The sequence below is a fragment of the Camelina sativa genome, chromosome 9 (assembly GCF_030686135.1).
Source record: "Camelina sativa cultivar CO46 ecotype springtype chromosome 9, ASM3068613v1".
Classification (NCBI taxonomy): domain Eukaryota; kingdom Viridiplantae; phylum Streptophyta; class Magnoliopsida; order Brassicales; family Brassicaceae; genus Camelina; species Camelina sativa.
In genome coordinates, this window is record NC_141888.1 from 19,995,963 (window position 1) to 20,006,825 (window position 10,863).

The following is a 10,863-nucleotide window of genomic DNA, read 5'->3' on the forward strand; positions in this document are numbered from 1 at the left end:
AAAATTATCTTTCTTCCTCTCATTCTCTACTTTTGGGCTGATTATAGTTTCAACTATCCGCAGTTTCTCTAAACATACTGTTAAATCAGTGACTATGAAACGCAGGAAAGATGAATGTGAGAACAAAACTCCTAAATCTCCACAATTTCCAAACTTAGAGAAGAAATTTCGGATAACTCCATCTTCTGAAAAGGAGAATCCACCACAACCATTTATTGGATCTAAAAATACAGTCCCTATTAAATCTGCATTTCGTGCAGTGTTGAAGGATATTACAAATACCACTGAAAATAATAAAAGTGTTAGCAAATCTACACAACAGCCACAGAGAAGGTCAGCACATGAAAAAAATGGGACAAAAATTCCTTTAACATCATCCACTTCAAGAAAAGAACTCCATGGTATGTAACTCTTTACTATATATAATATAGATTGTACATAATAATCTAATAACATAAATTCAAATCATTTTTTTATTGTTTGTCAGGTCCTGTTCATCCATCTCCTAAAAATATTGGATCTAATAATATAGTCCCTATCAGTTCTGTATACGTTCGTCTGTTTAAGGATTTAACAAAAAAAGGTTACAGTAATACAAGTGTTACTTTTCCTTTAGACCGATCACAAAGGATGTTACCATATGAAAATGATATCAGAATCAATAAACTAACACCATCGGCTTCAAGAAAAATCCTCCAAGGTATGTACCTCTTAATTATAGATTAGAGATAATTATTTAACTCCATTAATCCATATTATTTCTTATGTTGCTAAGGTTCTGGATATGCACCTCCTACCAATATTTATTTTGTAGATACCCCGTGCACACCTAATGTATGCATTTCTCCAATCCGGCGTTTGTCGTCTCTTACGAATGAAGCAAGGATTAGTCCATATTCAAAAGGTTATATTTACGTATAATCATATAATATTTTTGTTATTCACTGAATACTTTATAATTTAGTTCTAATACACATTCTTATCCTATGCAAAATATATATACAGGAAATGGATCAAATTTCTCTGAAATCATTGACACTCCAAGCAGAGATTCTGTAAATACTAATCAAGCAGGCAATATGAATAAAGGAGTTACCTTGGATGTCTATACTCAAAATACAACTCATTCGTTGCTACCAAGTATCATAGATCCAAGCCACGACATCAGTAAAAAACAACAAACTAGATTCGGTAAACAATTTTTTTACAAATTATTTAGGGTGATTATAGTAATCTATTCTACTCAAAATCTTGAAAAAGAGTTTATTTTACTAACCCCTATTTTTAAAAGCAGGCAAAGTATGTGTTTCTTCAACTTATCCTTCTGAGGATAACAATACTATCAGTAAATTCAGAGATTTAGACAACACATCTGATCAAGAAGAGAACTCGGAACTTGAGGATTTTGAAAGTGGTATAGTACAGGATTGTCTCTACTAATTTTCACTCAATAGTTATTGAATTCATTATATATATCTAATTAATGTTGTATAACAGATGATTCAGAAGCTGAATATGAACAACAAGTCTTTGATTGTAGTAGTCAAGAAGATGAACCTCATGACCCATCTGATGCTATTGAGTCTGACTCTGATTCAGAGCCGATTACACAAACCATTGAAGATAAACATAAAGAGGCTAAATGTCGTTATGATTTCCTAAACCTTTTTGATGAGGCTATTCAAAAGGTGTTTGGTAAACCTAATTCAACTGTGAAGGACAATATCAATTTGAAGGAGAAACAGAAGACGAAAAACACAAAAGACGGTATAGTTATCAGAATTTTCTTTTTTTTTCTATATATATATCGGATACTGATTTTCAAACATAATTAATAAACTGTTTTTTTTATAAATTCAGCTTATGAAGATGACGGTGATCCTGTCCACACATGTAAGGATTGTGGTGCTATTTTCTGGTATGGTGAAAGATTAAATCGGAGGAAGAATACAAAAACACCAATATACAGTGGATGCTGCATGCATGGACAAATTCAACTACCTACGTTTAAAGAATCTCCAGCTTTGCTTTTGTGGTTATTAACATCTGATGATGACTTAGCCAAACATTTCCGAGAAAATATCAGAGCTTATAACATGATATTCTCATTTACCTCTATAGGAGGTAAAGTTGATCGTTCAGTAAAGAAAGGTCGAGGTCCTTCTATGTTTGCTCTGCAAGGCGAAAATTATCATCTAATGGGTTCTTTGAAACCAAAACCTGGCGACTATCCAAAGTTTCAACAGTTATATATTGTTGATACTGAAAATGAAGTAGCAAACCGAATGAATATAATGAGGTAATTCTATATCCAAAATATTATTGGTAATATAGTTTTTCTTTTAATTAATTTACTGTATTTGATCCTTTCTAATACTACTTCTATTTTCAGTAAAGGTAAAGATGATGAGAATCCATCTGAAAAGAGAAAGTTCAAAAAGGAAATTGTTGAAAAACTGCAGAAGATGTTGAATGAAATAAATCCTTACGTACAACATTTTCGTTATGCAAGAGATAGGTTTGCTTTGGAAAAAGAAAAAGCAAATTTCCATATGCGAATCGTCTCTACACGTGAGAAAGATGGCACCAAATATAATTTGCCTACTGCTTCTGAAGTTGCTGCATTGATACCTGGAGATTTCCATACCGAAATGAATAAGCGTGATATAGTGGTTGAAATGCAATCTGGTAAGTTGAAAAGGATTCATGAGTGTCATATATCTTATCTTGCTTTGCAATATCCTCTTTTATTTCCACTCGGTGAAGATGGATACACATTGGGTTTGAAAAAGAGGGTTAAAAAAGGATCAAAGAAGAAGAAGCGAAAGGATATAAGTATGAGGCAGTGGTACGCGTATAGGCTACACGAGAGGAAAGATGAGAAACATATATTATTCCGGTCTAAGCGTTTATTTCAGCAGTTCTTGGTTGATACGTATACTATGATTGAGTCTAATCGTCTCCGGTACCTAAAAAAAAACCAGAAGAAATTAAGGAGTTCAAACATAGAGGAGATTCAGCTCGCAGCGGATGAAGGAGAAGATGATCTCACAAATCGTGGTAACAGAGTTGTTATTCCACCTTCTTTCACCGGTGGACCAAGTTATATGAGGCAAAATTATTTGGATGCTATGGCTACATGTAAACATTTCGGTTTCCCAGACCTTTTTATAACCTTCACTTGCAATGCTAAGTGGCCAGAAATTACAAGATTCATCAATCAGAGGAATTTGAAAGCTGATGATCGACCGTACATCATTTGCAGAATTTTTAAGCTGAAACTAGAGAAGTTTATGGATGATTTAACTAAGAAACATATATTGGGGAAAACAGTTTCAGGTAAATCTCTTCCACTAAAATCTTGAATTTTAAAATATTAAATCATTTTTAATTGAAAATGATTAAATTTATAAACATAATCTGTTTTGCAGCTATTTATCAGATTGAGTTTCAGAAAAGAGGTCTTCCTCATGCTCATATTATTGTTTGGATGGATAAAAAACATAAGTTCCCAACAGCCGATCATATTGACAAGATAATTTCTGCTGAAATTCCAGATAAAGATGAAGATCCAGAACTCTACGAAGTTGTCAAAGAATGTATGATTCATGGTCCCTGTGGAAGTGCGAATATGAACTCTCCGTGTATGGTTGGAGGAAAATGTTCAAAGTTCTATCCTAAGGAGTTTGTTGATACAACAAACTTAGACAGAGATGGATATCCAATTTATAGGAGGAGGGATGATGGTCGTTTTATAGAGAAGAATGGTTTCAAGTGCGACAATACATATGTCGTCCCATACAACAGAAAACTTTCTCTAAAGTACCGAGCTCACATTAACGTGGAATGGTGTAACCAAACTGGATCGGTCAAGTACTTATTTAAGTATGTGCACAAAGGTCAAGATCGTGTTACTGTATCTGTTGAGGCAGGTCAAGAAGAGGATGAAACAGAGTATACCTCCGACGGTGTCAATATTAACTGATCCAAAAAAAAGGATGATGTTCAAGATTTCTTTGACTGCAGGTTTATCTATCTAAAACATGTTTAAATAGTTCTATAAGATGATACCCCGTCAAATGAATTGAATGATATGAAATTTTTCCATTTTGCAGATATGTTTCCGCATGTGAAGCTTTCTGGAGGACGAATCAGTATCCTATACACTATAGAACAACACCTGTTGTCAAACTTACATTTCATGAGGAAGGAAAGCAACCTGTTTTCTACAAAGATGGCGACAAGCCAACTACCGTATTAAATCGCCCAACTCTTGATCACACGATGTTTACCACTTGGTTTGAGTTGTGTCTAAGGGATGAGGAAGCAAGAAAGCTTACATATGAACAGATTCCAAATAAATACATCTATGATAAAAAGGAGAAAGAGTTTCGTCCGAGAGGTAGAACTGGTTTCTCTATTGGGCGAATCAATTATGTGCCACATAATTTAGAAGATTCATACCATCTTCGAATTCTCATAAACAGCAAAAAAGGTCCTACCAGTTTCAACGACATTAAAACTGTCAAAGGTGTTCTTTATAAAACCTATAAAGAGGCATGCTTCGCTCTAGGTTTGCTAGATGATGACAAAGAGTATATTGAAGGCATAAAGGAAGCTAATTTTTGGTGTTCATCAAAGTTTTGTCGTAGACTTTTTGTGATAATGCTTATATCTGAAAGTTTAACTTCTCCTAAAACTGTATGGGAAGAAACATGGAAAATCCTTTCAGAAGATATTGAGAGAAAAGAAAAACAGAGGAGACAACGTCCAGGTATATTTTTACTTCTATATCCACCAATAATTTGACTATATATTATTTATTAAATATATGATAGCTTATTTTCATTTCTCTAACCATATGAGTAAATATTGTTTTCGTTAGACTTTTGTTTGTCAGACACGGAAAAAAAGAAATTGCTACTAAGAGAGTTACAGAAGCTAATGAAAAGAAATGGATGTTCATTGCAAAAATACAAGCTTATGCCACACATATCTCTTGAAGATGTAACATTGCCTAATCAGTTGATACTGGATGAACTCAACTACAACCGTGAGGATTTAGCAAAGAAACATGATGGTTGGAAAAAGATGCTAACAGAAGAACAGAAGAAGATCTATGATGAGATAATGGAAGCTGTAATCAATGACAAAGGTGGTGTATTTTTTTTATATGGATTTGGAGGAACAGGGAAAACATTTTTGTGGAAAGTATTGTCTGCAGCAATAAGATCAAACGGTCATATTGTTCTCAATTCGGCATCTAGCGGTATTGCCTCTCTACTACTGGAAGGAGGAAGAACAGCTCACTCTAGGTTTGCCCTTCCTTTAAATCCAAATGAAACTTCTACTTGCAACATGTCAAGGAGCTCAGAACTTGGTGCGTTGGTTAAAGAAGCAAAGTTAATCATATGGGATGAAGCTCCAATGATGAGTAAATACTGCTTTGAGACATTAGACAGAAGCTTGAAAGATATTATGAGGAGTAAAGAAGACAAATTGTTCGGAGGAAAAGTTGTCCTTTTTGGAGGTGATTTCAGACAAATTCTTCCCGTTATTGTTGGCGCAGGAAGGGAAGCGATTGTCAATGCATCATTAAACTCTTCATACTTATGGAATCAGTGCAAAGTTTTAAGATTGACAAAGAATATGAGGTTGCTTCAAGACATTGGTAAACAAGAGGCCAGCGAGATAGAAGAGTTTTCTAAATGGATACTCGCAGTTGGAGAAGGAAAAATTAATGAGCCTAATGATGGTGTGTGTGAAATAGATATCCCACAAGAGTTACTTATTCCAGAGGGTTCCTCTCCGTTAGAGTCAATCATTGAAGCTGTTTACGGAAAGAACTTTGCCACTCAAAAAGATCCTAAATTTTTCCAAGAACGAGCTATTCTTTGCCCTACGAATGAAGATGTCAATTCTATCAATGATGTCATGTTATCAAGTCTAAACGGTTAGTTCATCTTTATTCGTCCTTTAGTTATTGTTAGTAATCATACACACTTAATTCATCAAATTATTTTATTTAGATTTTGTTTTTTCTTATTTTTACAGCTGAAGAAAGAATTTATCTAAGTTCTGATTCAATTGACCCTCAAGATAAACGTGCTCTGAAAAATAAAGTTTACTCACCAGATTTTCTAAATACCATTAAGGTTTCGGGTATACCTTATCATAGGCTTCGTTTGAAAATAGGTTGTCCGATTATGTTAATGAGAAATATTGATCCGCATGGTGGTTTAATGAATGGTACAAGACTGCAGATCACCCAAATGGCGGACCATGTTTTGCAAGCTCGGATTTTAACTGGTACGCGAGTTGGTAAGATAGTTCTCATCCCTAGGATGTTGATATCACCATCAGATACTAGGTTGCCTTTCAAAATGCGCCGAAGACAGTTCCCAGTGTCAATTGCTTTTGCAATGACTATCAATAAGAGTCAAGGTCAATCTCTGGAAAATGTTGGTATATACTTGCCTAGACCCGTTTTCTCCCATGGTCAGTTATATGTAGCAATGTCAAGAGTTAAATCAAAGTCTGGATTGAAGATGTTGATAACAGATGCTGAGGGAAAACCTCAAACAAAGACCACCAATGTTGTTTTTAAAGAAGTTTTCCAAAATCTTCACTAGGAAATGGAATGGTACTTACTCCCTAAATTCTAGGTATATTATAATTTCGTTTTATTAATATATATGTTACTAACTCTATATTTATTCTAATTTGCCCTACAGAGAAAATACAACACATGGTTGAATGGGTTAATGACGGAATATGGTACTTTCATGACTATATGAGTCATTTCTACTCTTACTATTATTTTTATTTTATTTTATTATTGTTTACTTTGGATATTAAACATTCATAAACACAAATTATTATTATTGTTTAGAATCTTAAAACACAAACCAACAAAACTATAGTCCGATATTGCTTTCTGCGTAATCCATTACGAACCTACTATCCGATATTGTCCAATATATACCCTCTAACATATCTACTATTCAATATACTCTTTGTCTGTCTGATTTTGTAAGCAGCTATATTATGCAAAGTATGAGATTATATAAAGCGACTGAATTAGTTTATTACCGATTACGTTTTTATTTTAACTTCGATAATAAGATAGATTACCTAACTCAGATAAGAAAAAGGTTAAAAAAATTTAATCCCGTGCTGTAGCACGGGTTATCCCCTAGTAATATTTTAATATTGATGGTGTTAACAAAATAGTGAAATGATGATTTATACGTGTTGTAACACTAGGGTAATGATATTTTAAATTCATATTAATATTGATCAAAACTCGTACGACCAAAGAACCTCATCCTATGATATTTTTAAATATTTATAATTATATATATATATATATATTTTCAATTTATTATATCTATATATATATTATTTTTTTTACTAAAGACTCAAATTAAACCAGATCAAAAACTTTAAATTTGGATGTTTGATGATTTAAGTTTTATGTTCATTAAGATTTATATTTATTTTGGTTTTATTTATATTTACTTCCTGTGAGATTTGGTTGGACTGTCATGCTGCATTGGATGCGATTAAAACGCCTGAGGAATGGCTAAGGTACCGTTCTGAACTTGACAACATTACTAGAGGAATACGGGTGATGGGAGAGCTCTCTTTTAAGCTCTCTTCACCGAAAGCCAATGAGTTGGCTAGGGCGATTGCTTCTAGTGTCACCAAGGATGGACGGTTACAGTCATATCTTGCTCTCGGCGGTCCAGCATGGCTCCATGATCGAATTGAGAATGAACGACGAGGATGAGTCATTACATTAGCTCTGTTTGGTTTCATTTGATTTTTACAGTTTGTCGCTATTCTTAATTTTTTGATGACTCTACTGTACTTTCATATTATTTCATTAATTTATTGGAAATGAGTTAAAAAAAAAGAAGCTAGTAAAAAGTTTTTTTTAACTGATGTATGACGTTAAACACACAATTTTTATTCATTGCTTAATTAATACATATCCGTTTTTCAAAAACAAAATTACAACAACTGCAGAAAAAAAAACTAAAGTTTTCTTAATTTTATGTATTATATGATAATTCAATGAAAAATATGTTAAAGCAAAAATGGTAGAAAAATCATAATTTTAAACTTAACCAAATTTTCTATAAATCTATACTATTAATGGCGGGACATGATTTTGATTTTTTAGTTTTAATAAGTTAAAATCTTTCAATTTTGTTTGGTTACATGGATTATAGAATTAATTCTAGAAGTTGGTTAGATACATGTATATAATTATTTTCATATTCCATTTTTATCCTTAATGAGTTTCCTAATTTGTTCTTTAAATCAATGACAGTTAATGTAATATCTTACAAAACAAAAATAAAATTATCTAAATGTACTTTAAAAATGTTAATATAGAAATATCAGATTCAAAAAAAATATTACGATCGAGTTTCTACGTCCAAAAACTTTTCAATCTAAGTTTGATATTTGCATAGTCTTTCAAGCTATCAAACACTCTAGGGCTTTTATTGCTTTATTGGTTCACTGATTTGTAAATACATTATTGATTTTGAGAGTTTACTGGTTCACATATTATTAAAGTAAAATCATGTGTTTTTGGATTCTTGATTGGGAATTTTTGAGATATATATCTTTAGTGTATATTTTCAAATATATCATTTTTAAATCTGAAAATTTATAAAGTTTTATAAGGTTTATAAGTACTTTTGGATAGTAAGTACTACTCGGAGACTTGATTAAATATTTAAAAGGTTTTTAAAATCAAAAAGTTTGAAAAGATTTATAAAAGTTTTTTTGTCATTTTCATTTTTGGCCTCTTTTAATTTTTAATGACCAATTTACCTCTATTTGAAAAATATAACAGCGCCCCATAAACATCCTTTGGAGTATGAAATTCCTTCTAGTCTATGAAACTCAAACTTGGCAGTCACTTGACATTCTATTTTGTGTGCTTCATCTTCATATTTTCTTTTTTAGTGAATTTAAAAATGTGAATTTTTGTTTAGTATTTTGGGTTTAGGTTTTAAGATTCAGTTTTTAAGGAGTTTAGTTTTGAAAGTTTAATGTGTAGTTTTTAAGAGGTTTATAATTTTAAAATGTGAATTTTTGTTTAATATTTGGGTTTAGGATTTAAAATTCAGTTTTTTAAGGGATTTAGTTTTGAAAATTTAATGTGTAGTTTTACTTATATAATATTTTTAGAAACATTATCTTACAATAAAAATTTTTAAGAACTTCTCTCAGCGTGTGGAACGACACATGAGTCGAGAATAGCTTCAAGGATAATGATTTTGAGCACTTGGTGTACAAATTGCGCTCAAAAACAAGTTAATGGTGAAAAAATTGTTGGTGTAGTCATTGTAGTTGAAGTTGGTGATGAATTTAGATACAAAGCACATCTTAGCATATAAACTAATGTGGTATGAAATATATTAGGTGAAGAGGAGTTTAGAAATGAATAAGGGAAGAGACGAAGAGTTGACCAAATTTGGTCTATAAATGCTCATGATATAAAATTGACAAGTAGGTTTCGTGGTGTAGTTGGTTATCACGTCAGTCTAACACACTGAAGGTCTCCGGTTCGAACCCGGGCGAAGCCATTGTCTTTGTTTTTTAATAGACCGTAACAATATAAAACCCAACTTGAGTTCATCTATTTAAGTAGTTGTTGTTATCTTAATTTAAGTACATGCGATTCATCCTATACGTACGATCCCAATTTATAATTAGAAAATCAAGTTAAAGCATTCTAACATAATTATGTGATTAAAGTGCTTTCATATAAACCTATAATTTTTAACTGATTCATTAGAGTACCTGTTAAGTTAGCAGACAATGCGTTTATACTAATATATACATGTTATTACATTGATCATCTCACGAGAGAATAGAGCTAGCCACGATTGCCTTTAGGCTTTAAATAACTTTGCTATAATCTCATTTTTTAAAACGTAAGAGCTATCGATATGTATGGAAACTGAGACACAAACTAAGACAGGGGTTCTTCAAAATAAAACTTCTTTATTAGATAATCTGTTTAGTAAACTTACAAGTTTCACTCAATCAATTATCTAATCTCTCATGTTCATGGATCTATACACAATCCAAGAACCTCTCAAGACAAACCCCTTAGTCCCCTTAAGCGTTATGCTTTCCTACAAGAACCCACATAACCTTAATGTCTAAGAATTCTCTTGCTCTTTTGTGCTAACCTCTACAAAAGCTTAGGCCCCCTATTTATACACAATAGGTCGTGGCCATACTGAAGAAACAGAGGATCTGTATGAGTTACAAGCTATCGCAGAATGTACCTGAAGGACTTCAGACGAAGCGGGAAAGTGTCAAGTTCTCTTTGCCAGCACAACACCTTGAAGACAGTGCGGTGCATCGAGTGTGGAGTTGTTGAGCATGGGCGAAAAAGGTGTCAGCCTAAAAGGTGTCCGTTGGAAGCTACAAGCAAGTGGAGTGTTAAAGTCAACATAATGATGAGGGTTCACCTATGACACATTGGACAAAGAGAGGTTCTTGAAGGACATGGTGCATAGGAAGAGTATGGTGAAGATTGTTGCTGTCTATAAAAGAGAAGTATTTCACATCTTTGTGCGTTACCACTTTTAGAGAGAGAAAAAGTGTGTGTGTTTAGATCTAAGTAGAAGAACAATATTTCTTGAGAGTTTCATTGGTGAGTGAATAAAGAGTGAGCATAGCTGTTGCTGTGCAGGTAAGATTGGGTAGATTAGGATTGGTTCAGTGGCAAACCAACTGTTGTGGTGTTGCATAAAACTGATCAAACAAGCTTGTAATATAGTTGTTTGAGAAAGTCTTAATAAAGCTCAGTTTACTGTTTTCCTGGTG

At 32.8% G+C, this 10,863-nt stretch overlaps 1 non-coding gene across 1 annotated transcript; it reads left to right on the plus strand.

The window, feature by feature from the left end:
- The first annotated feature begins 9,534 nt into the window (after positions 1-9,534).
- On the plus strand, positions 9,535-9,608 carry TRNAV-AAC (transfer RNA valine (anticodon AAC)). Its single transcript has one exon. It is a non-coding gene; the product is annotated as a tRNA-Val (tRNA).
- The last annotated feature ends 1,255 nt before the right edge of the window (positions 9,609-10,863 follow it).